At 40.7% G+C, this 9897-nt stretch overlaps 1 pseudogene; it reads right to left on the reverse strand.

Annotated features, from left to right (window-relative positions):
* Window positions 1-349: 349 nt before the first annotated feature.
* LOC102019635 lies at window positions 350-1350 on the reverse strand (annotated as a pseudogene).
* Window positions 1351-9897: the final 8547 nt, after the last annotated feature.

A 9897-nucleotide genomic window follows, 5' to 3' on the forward strand; every position in this document is an offset into this window, starting at 1 on the left:
GTAGAGGGCAAAATTAATTTCAGATAAGGAAACCTTGGATGATAATTGACAAAGTAGGATTTTAAGTGAGCATTGTATATTTGCTAACTATCACAGGCAAATATTACACAAGAATGCAAGCCAGGTAGAGAAAATAGCCAGAGTCAAGCTAGAAAAATATACTATGTAATCAAAAAATGTGCCAATGTTCAAATTTTAAAATATTTATTATAGTAAAGTATACATCGTCATCAGTTCCTCTCAATATACTCCCCCTTGTTTCAAACACTTATCACATCATGCTCGCTGCTTTCTCCTTCTTCGTTTCCTTTTTTGAAGAGAATTATATCTTTATTTCTTGTTTTGTCAATCAGGCAGGCTGAATAGTTTGGTTTTTGGTGATCAGTCCAAGACCAAATCCCACATCATCTGACTCCTCCTTCTCCTCCCTACCTTCCCCTTTGGCTGGGCAGCTGCAGCAGCAGGAACAGCAGCGGTGGCAGCAACAGGAGCACCAGTAGGAGCAGCAGCAGGAGCAGCAGCGGCAGGGGCAGCAGCCACGATGGAGACGGACCCGCCAAGAAGGCTGGACCTTTCCAGCAAGGGGGAGGCGTGATCGACCTCCACAGACAAAGCCAGGATCCGCCTGTACCCGCTGGTGATAGAATGGGGCACTGACGCAACAGCTGGGTACCCAGTCTGCAGACAAACCCTGGCGACATTGCGGGCACCCTCTAGAAAGGGACAATGCAGTTTCCTCTGTAATGTCAAGCACTTCGGACTGTAGACGCTGCCATTGCCGAAGAACGCTTGGTAAATGTTCAGCCCAAAGGAGAACAGGGAGATGTCCAACATGTTTAGCAGAGTCTCCTCGCTGGCTCCCACTTTGTTTCCAGTCTTAGTCAGCCGCACATCACTGGGGATTTCAGCAGTGCCCCTGCGGATTTAGTGGTGATGCCCAGAGCCTGGCAGCAGGAAGTCTTCTCAGGCCCCAGACCAGGGCTGTGGGCTGGCACAGAGACTTCACAGGGGGCAATGACATCAGCACGGGCAGAAGCTGGTACCTCGTTGGCCAGCAGCATATCCCTGATCTCAGTGAGGTCTTCCTTGCTGGACACCAAGCCCACATTCCTTCAGACACGAGGCCACAGTTTCTCCAGAGCTGTGCTATTTTCCAGATGTCCTTGGATGTCCTTGGGCATCATGGCGTTTTTGCCCGTCAGCACAACAGAGGGACAAGTGGATTTGCTGCTTCTGCTTGGAGCCCACCTTGTCTGCTCCCACAGTGATGCGTTTTGGATAATCATCCAAAAGTCGGATGATCTTAAGGCAGTAGTTGGATTTCCAGGTCACCTCATCTTCCCCAGGCATCACAGCAGTGCATCAGGGATTGCCGTGCAAGATTTAAAGACATGTCACTCTCAAGAGGACGCCTGGAAAGAGGACTTGAGACTTTCTGGAGCAGTTCTGGAAGTCATCTTTTGTACCCTTAGCTGCGTTGCTGTGGCTGCCTCAGTGTCCTGAAAATACTTATCTTTCACGGTCATTTTACTCTAGAGAAGCGCCAGAAGTCACATGGTGCCAGATCTGGTGAATAAGGCTGAAGAGGACACACCAGAATATTTTCACGAGCTGCCTTCCCATTGCATGGCATGCAGCACCAGCAATACCCGCCATATTGTTCATCACACCTTGTAAAGACAGTTGTCAAAGAACACTTACAGAACTGCTTCAGAAAGTGGCAGGAAGGATGGGATAGTGTGTTTGAAGCCAAGGGAAGTATTTAAAAGGGATTAATGACAATGTGTTTCTTCCTATAGTAAGTTTTTTAAAACTTAAATATTCGCTGTATACCTTGATCGCACCTTGACAATGTTCAAGGGAAAAATAGAATGCCTTAGAAAATAGACCTGCAGAAGTCAAAGAGGCCTGGCCTGGAATCAGAGAGCCTGGAGGTGGAATCATGTTTTCTTTGTGGAGAAAGTGGAAGAGCTCCCTGAAATCTGAGGGCACAAAACCGTAATGATGTGAGTGAATGACACCGGTGAATAATGAAGGCTGAGTGTTCCTTGTATTTACAGAGGGACAATCTTCGAAATCGCCCATTGGTAAGACTACAGCATAGAAGATCAAACTTCAAGGGTTACGGAGAGGTCTTTGGTGTGTTTCTAGCTGGCTTTTTCATTATTATTACTACTATCAAAATAGACAAGCATTTTCCAAGGTCATTTATTAGTTCCTCTCAGTGTACACCTTTCTATCATTTTCTGCATTTTTTCTTAGCACCCTAAAAACTGCAAAAGCAAGGGTTTATGGTATTAATTCATCTACTAATTGCATTTTCCACTTTCTCAATGATTTACAGCCACTAGTACATAGTGAAGAATAAGTAGCCTTATGTAACCACCACTTCTTTTTAGCCACACCTGACAAAATCAGCAGTGTGTTTGCACTAAACCAAAAGTTCTTATACACAGGAACCTTTGCAGGAATGGAACAAGATGCCAGAGCTGAAAACCAAGTATTGTTTCACATAAGTGTTAAGGGAATGACAGAATGCTTGGCTGTATCTCCACCTAACTAGATATTTGATAAAGACCATAATTTTTTTTTTTGACCTGCAAAACATGAGAATTGGTCTCACTGTTATTGCAGAATTCACCTTTCTGAATGAGTTATTAGCTGCATAAAGACACTCAAGGTGTAGAATTTAATTTTCCTTCATAAAGATTATGCCACATATTTTTCACTGTATTATTTTGAATTAAATCTTATTTAGATTGAAAGATGCTTATAAAATGTAATAGTGCTTCATATTTCAATACTGAGAAGTATGCAGGATGTACTTAACCACATGCACTTGACTTACACTCCTTCCAGTAGATATGACTGTCCTGTCAGTCAAACCTAGCTTTATGTCTGTAATCCACACTTACTGGAATTTTGGAGGGCACGATATACAACCCTCTAGATCTCAGTTTCTTTATTTGTGAAACTGGGATAATTATAAGTCTGTATGCAATACCTCTATGTATCAATATCCTACAATGAATATATTCAGTATATACCTTTTTAAAAACTAAGTAAATGGAGGGGAGGGAAATGGGAAAAAAAGAAGCATCAAGATATATCATGTACAGCTACAAATTCTCTATGATGAATGTGATAGTTATGGATATCTAAAAAGTCCCAATTAAAAAAGATATATCATGTACAAGTACAAAGCAAAACCAAGCAACTGTAAAATCTAAGTGAGGGAAGAGAAGTCCAAAGAATTAAGATGCGTTGTGTACATGCAACAACTCCTCGTGATGAGCGCAGTCATATGTACTGCGAATGTGCCCTAATGAACACTAAAAGCAAATCATGAGTTAGGGATGGTCCCAGCACTTCGGAGAACATCTGGAAAGGGAAAGGAAGCACATTAGCAGCATTATCACGCCGGGGAGAAAAGTTCTGTTGTGGAAGCTACACACACAAGAGCCTGGGAATTCAGAAGCACACCTGCATGTGTTCAGTTTGGTGTTTATGACACTGACTTGCATCCAGTGGTGGTCTCATAATCTACCTTTTGAGGACTTTGTCTTGTTTCTTACTTCCCTGTCATAAGAGACATGGGGGAAGCTAATCCCTGGCCGTGTTTGAGGTCCAGGGTGCAAGAGCCACTCTCTGACTTCCTGGTAGTGCTGCTGTGCTTCCTTCAGGAGAGTGGTAACAGCAGTAAGGTTGGAAGAGCTCAGCTTATCTCCTCCGGAGCCAGGCACTCTACTGATAAAGTGGTTGCTGATAACAATGCATTCTATAGCACAAATAACTAGAAGAAAGTATTTGAATATTTGCCCAAAAAGAAATGAGAAATGCTTAAGGTGATGGATATGCCAATTAGCCTGATGCGATCATTATATAATGTGTCAAAACGTAGCATTGTGCTCCGTAAATACATGCAGTTATTGTATGTTAAGATAGTTTTGTGGCATAAACTTTGCATCTCTAAGACTTTACAGATTGTCCTTCACACATGTGTTCCTTCAGCAGCTGCCCACTGAGTGCTGGGCACAGTCTTCAGGGCCGTGAGTGAGGTGGCTTCAGGCATGGCTCGCACACAGAGACTGAAGTTACAGAGATGGGCGGTGACAACGTGGTGAGCGAGGTACTGGCAGAGGCATATTTGGGGAGATGCTGTCACGTTAAGGATCGAACTGCCCAGACCACAGGAATGTGGAGGACGCTGGGAAGATTTGGGAAGACCGCCTCTCACAACTGCATCTGTTCAGAATGAACCCGAGTGAGGAGGGCTGCAGTCACAGCCCTGCTTGGGAGGCCATGTATGGAAGCCTCAGTTTTACAATCCGGCTGGGCCAATAACCGCTTTGATCATTCTGACCAGCAAATCTTTGCTGTTACGTCTCTGCCTGGCTTCTTCTCTTCCAGCTCTCAGTGCTTACCTCAGACTCTGCAGGTGTTACATGGGAACCAGAGTTTCTTGGCCCAGTCTTAGTTTTTTCCTCCGTTACCTCTGGGGCCTTTAGCTTTTAATTTGATCTTTGTTTTGTTTTGGTTACTGTCTTGGTTACTTTTCTCTCATTGCTGAGACAAAATACCTCATACCCAAAATTAAAGAAGGAAACGTTTATTTAGCTCACAGTTTGTGGAGGTTTCAGTCCATAATCGGCTGCCTCCAAGGCAGAGTGGCACATGGCAGAGGGCAGAAGTTCATGGCCATGGAAAACAGCAAAGCAACAAGAGCAAAGGGGGGAAGTGTGGCAAGCAGCCTCTTTGCCTCCCTTACATTGTATGCAAACTACCCACCCGAGGGTGGGTGTAGCACTCACACCCGTAATCCCAACATTGGACCACGGATCAATCAAAAATCTAGAGGCCTGCCCCATGATTGCGTGAGGATTTGGGGACATCCAGACACAAACCATAACGGTTACTCACTCTGTGTTTATTGACATGCAATAATTCACTGCCTGTATCCAATGTATAATGATCAGATTGGGATAATTAGTATTTCCATCACTTTATATATTTATTATTTTTTGTGTTTGGAATCTTTGAACTCCTTTCTCCTAGTTCTTCATAAAATGTATTTGACTGTTATAAACTGTGCTATAGAACACTCTGATCTAACTATATTTTGGTTTCTTTTATCTGAATTCCTTTCATCCTGTTTCCCCCATTCTACTTTCTTCTTTGAGATCAGCTGTTTTAGCTTCCTTGTGAGAAGATTCAATACTTGTCTCTCTGTGCCTGGTTCATTTCACTTTAAATGGTGTCCTCCAGGTACATCCATTTTGCTTCAAATGACAAGATTTCATTATTTTTTGTGAAGACAAGACTTCATTTTTTTATGGATCCAGGATTTTATTCCTTTTTATGGCTCAATAATATTCCATTGTGTATGTATACACTACATTTTCTTTATCCATTTAGTGCTGATGGACAATTTGGGTGATTCTATATTTTGGCTGTTCTGAACAGCACTGCAATGAACATGCAAGTGCAGGTGTCTTTTTGATAAACTAATTTCATTTCCTTTGGATATACACCCAAAGTGGAATAGTGGGATTGCGTGGAAAACTACATTTACATTTTTAAGAAAACTCCATATATATATATATATATATATATGGGATATATATATATATGGGAGGATAAGGAGAGAGAAGCCATTCTGATTGAGGTGAGCTGATAGCTCATTGTGGTGTAGTGTGCATTTTCCTGATGACCACTTGTTACCCACCCTTACCCTTATTCACTGGGCAGAGTTTCAGGGTTTTATATTTTTCTTCTTCTGTAGTAACAGGCGTGGGTATACCTAATTTAAGGGGTGAATGAGATTGAAAGGAAAGAGAATATGTAAATGCACCCAGAACACTGAGGATACACAGCAAGTGTTCAATACATGCCGCTTGTCATCTCAGGCCCATTAGAAAGGCAGTGTCTGTCAAAGAAGTTTTCCTGCCCTGTAGAAGTCAAAGCAGACTGCTACAGACTCTGCAGTTCATTCAGATCTGGCCTTCAGAACATTCCTCAGCTAACTAGACAGTTGGGAACTGAAAGTTTCTTGGTGATTGATGATTGATGACTTAGCTATCACCCTGTCTCTCCAAGCATGTGCCTGGGAAAGCGTCAGCCATGAGACTCACTTTGGCAGTCTCTTCTACAGGAAATGTTGCATTCTCCCAACTAATTAAAGCTTTTGGGAAGAAAGACTATTTTGGAAAGGGAGCGAGGGAAGAAGGGGAAGAGGTGTAAGGGTGGGCAAAGGGGGATTGGACATGATAAAAATTACACATTCATGTCCCTAAATATGTGAAACTGGGAGAGGGCAGGGAAGGGGAGGTGACGGGGAGTGAGTGACCGAAGGACATTATGTGCACGAACACAGCTGCCAGGAAGAACCCGTTAATCTGTATAACATCATGCCCAACAAGAAATGTAGCAAAATGATATTCCGCTGTTGAAAAAATTTTGGAAAAGTTCTGTGTGTGCATGTGGGCATGCGTGTGTGGGCAGGTGTATATCTATGGGCAGAATTTTGGGATATGGGAAAGCCAGAAGGAGGGAGATAAAAATGATCCTGCTAACTGTCAAAATTTCTAGGTCAAAGTTAAAAAGTATATGTGGTATTTGACCACTGCCAACATTTAAAGTCTTTTTATATCTAGAAAACAGTTTTCTTCAATTGTTATTTTTTATTAGTACATGTTTGCAGTACATGATTATATTTCTTGTGAAGAATTGGAATGTGTACATAGCCATCTTTTACCTGAGTTTTAAACTAATCTTTATTTTTAAAGTTAATGTGTGCATTACAGGAAACAAAAACACAAGAAGCAGAGAACAAAGTCATCCTCAGTCATAAGCAGCTTAGCTGGATGTGTTCGTCTAAGTCCTGTTGTGTGCATACACAACACGCCATTTGTGTGACTGAGTTTGTGCAGCAGGTCGCGCTTTTCCACACGTCATGAGTAGTCACTAACTCAAAATCCCAAGCTATCGGAGTATTTTTAATAACCAAGAGCACATCTTAATTCTTCTCTTATTCCCTTCCCTTTCCCCTCCTCCCCACAGCCTCTACTTCTTGGTTTCCTTCCCATTTGCAAAAGATCTACCTCCTTACTTCCCATTACGTATATTTTATTTAGCTATTTATATTTGGGGATTCACATATTAAAAAACCATGTAATATTTAAGCTTGTGTGTTTGATTTATTTCACCCACTATTTTAATCTCAATCCATTTTTCTATAAATTACTCAAGTGTGCTTTATGACAAAGTACAGTTATAGTGCTAGAACAAGTAGTACTGCATTGTTGTATAAAAACATTTGCTTCATCGATTTACCTCTTGATGGACATGTAGGCTGTTTCCAGGATTTAGCTATTATGAATGGTGCTACAATATACTTGGGTAGGTGTGCAACACTGTAATATTATCCCTTTAACACTTTTGGCAAGATACTAAGTAGGAATAGCTGTGTCTACTGGAATTTCTAGTTTGAGTTTTTGAGGAATCTCAACACTGATTTCCATAGTGGTTATACTAGTTCACATTCTTACCAACAATGAGAATGATTCCTTTTCCCTTGGTCTCATCAACATTTGCTATTATTTGATGGAATCTCAGTTTTATTTTAATATCCATTTTTCTAATGGCCAGAGATGTTGAATATTTTTTTCATGTATTTATTGGCCATTTGTACTTCTTCTAAAAGTGTGTATTTATTTCAGTTGCCTATTTTTTTTAATTTTGAGGGTCTAACTTTTTTAGTTCTTTATATATTCTTGATATCAGTTGTCCTTCTGAGGAACAGCTGCAAAATATTTCACCCACTCTGTGGGCTGTCTCTTCACTCTGTTGGTTGTTTCTTTTGCTGTGCAAAAGCTTTTAAATTTCATATCACCCCATTTGATGATTGTAGGTATTATTTCTTGTGCAGTTGGGGTTCCGTTCAGAAAGTCCTTGCCTATGCCTATGTCTTCAAGGGTTTTATTTATTTTATCTTCCAGCAGATTATTTTTGTTGTAACATTTATGTTTTGATTTATTTTTATTTTAGTTTAGTACATGGTGAGGTACGTGAGTCTAGATTCAGTGTGCCACATGTGGACGGCGAGTTTTCCCAGCACCCTTATTTCCCTAAAATCTATCTTGGGTGTTGGGCCCACTAGCCAGTTCTTGCTCTGATGTCTAGTTCCTGTTCATGAGGGACTAGAAGTACTGGCTTTGCATGGATGTCGTCAGGGTGAATTTCCGGCCATGAGAATGGGTCCATTGCTAGATTTATTCACGGAATCCCAAAGAACACAGCATGAGCTTCTGTTGTACTTTGGATTGGAATCTACGGTCAGTGTCAAGGGACAAGTACGAGGTGTTAGGTTCAGTCACATGCAAAAAGCAATGAAAACTGGACAGAAAGCAAGAAGTCAAGAGCCAAGGGCTGTTGGCATTGGAGACAGTTTGAAAAGTGAACTTTAGGTTATAGTTTTGTTATTTATGGTGGTGATTAATAGTAAGTAAGGCTTAAAGTTATAGGGCTGGATCAGGTACTTATCAGGTCAAATTGTCTCTGAAGATATTTTAACTTTTTAATTGACATCATTATATGTGTTAATGATATTCAGGATGGTATTTTGATTTACTTACATTGGAAATGGCTATATCAAGCTAGTTAGCGTATCACCCCACATGCCGCATGCGTGTATGGTGGTGAGAACACTGAACTGCACTCTCTGAGTATTCCCAAGGGTACAGTGTACTATTTCAAAATTATAATCATCATGATGTTTGATGACCTCTTGGGCTTGTTCTTCCTGTCTAGCTGAAACTTGTATTTTTTAATCAACGTCTCCTCAGTCCACCCACTCTCAGCCCTCTGGTAGCCACCATGTCACTCTGCTTCCGAAGCTGTGGTTTTACCTTAGATCCCACTTGCGAATGAGATCACAGACATTTGTCTTTCTCCACACGGCTCCTGGCCCTTAATGCAGTGTCTTCCAGGTTCATCCATGCCATCGCATATGGGAGGGCTTTTTCTTCCTTTTAAAAAGACTGCGTAGCTTTCCCTTGTGGAGACACACCACATTTCCCTTGTCCTCTCTTCGGTGGGTGGACACTTAAGTTTATTATATATGTCCCCTGCTGGGGATAATGCTGCAAAGAACACTGTGGTGTGGGTATCTCTTACACATTGTTTTTTTTATAGTTTAAAAATTAAAAAAAAACTAACAAAACAACAATGAAGACAAAATCAAAATAACACAAAACCACAAAAATGACACATGACCTCAAAGCGAAATGATAGGAATTAGCAGTGGTTGCTACATTACATACTGTAATCTTCAGTGAAGTTGCTCGGTCTGCCAGGCATAAGAATCTAAGATTGATCAAATGATCAAAGACAGTAACAAGTAAAACAGCAACACCAACAACATTGAAAATGACACAGAGCTTCACTGTACAAGATGGTAGGAGTTCGACAATGGTTCTTATACTGCATATTGTTGTTTTCACATCAGTCATTCTGATTACCAAATTCAAGCATGTAAAATTAGTCCAGAAAACAGAAAATTTTAAGAATTGACTATTCCTTTCAATAAACCACAGACATCAGCCATACACCTATTCCAGCTATCTTTATATGTACATATAAATTTTGTTTTTCATTTAAAAAGACCTAAAATAACAAAAACAAATACATAGATAAAACAACCATTGTGAATATCTTACATGTTGATTTTTATATATCTATGTATGTATATCCCCAAAAGTAATTAACGAAAAGTTTAAAATGTTTTAGAATTTTGGATATGATACATACATTTCTTCTGAATAGAAATGGCCTCAGCTTACCATCACTCAGTAAAAATAATCCAACCATAGATATGGAGGACTCGAGGAACTGACCTGT

Source organism: Chinchilla lanigera, unplaced genomic scaffold (genome assembly GCF_000276665.1).
Source record: "Chinchilla lanigera isolate Chin_1 unplaced genomic scaffold, ChiLan1.0 scaffold00034, whole genome shotgun sequence".
In the NCBI taxonomy this organism is placed as follows: domain Eukaryota; kingdom Metazoa; phylum Chordata; class Mammalia; order Rodentia; family Chinchillidae; genus Chinchilla; species Chinchilla lanigera.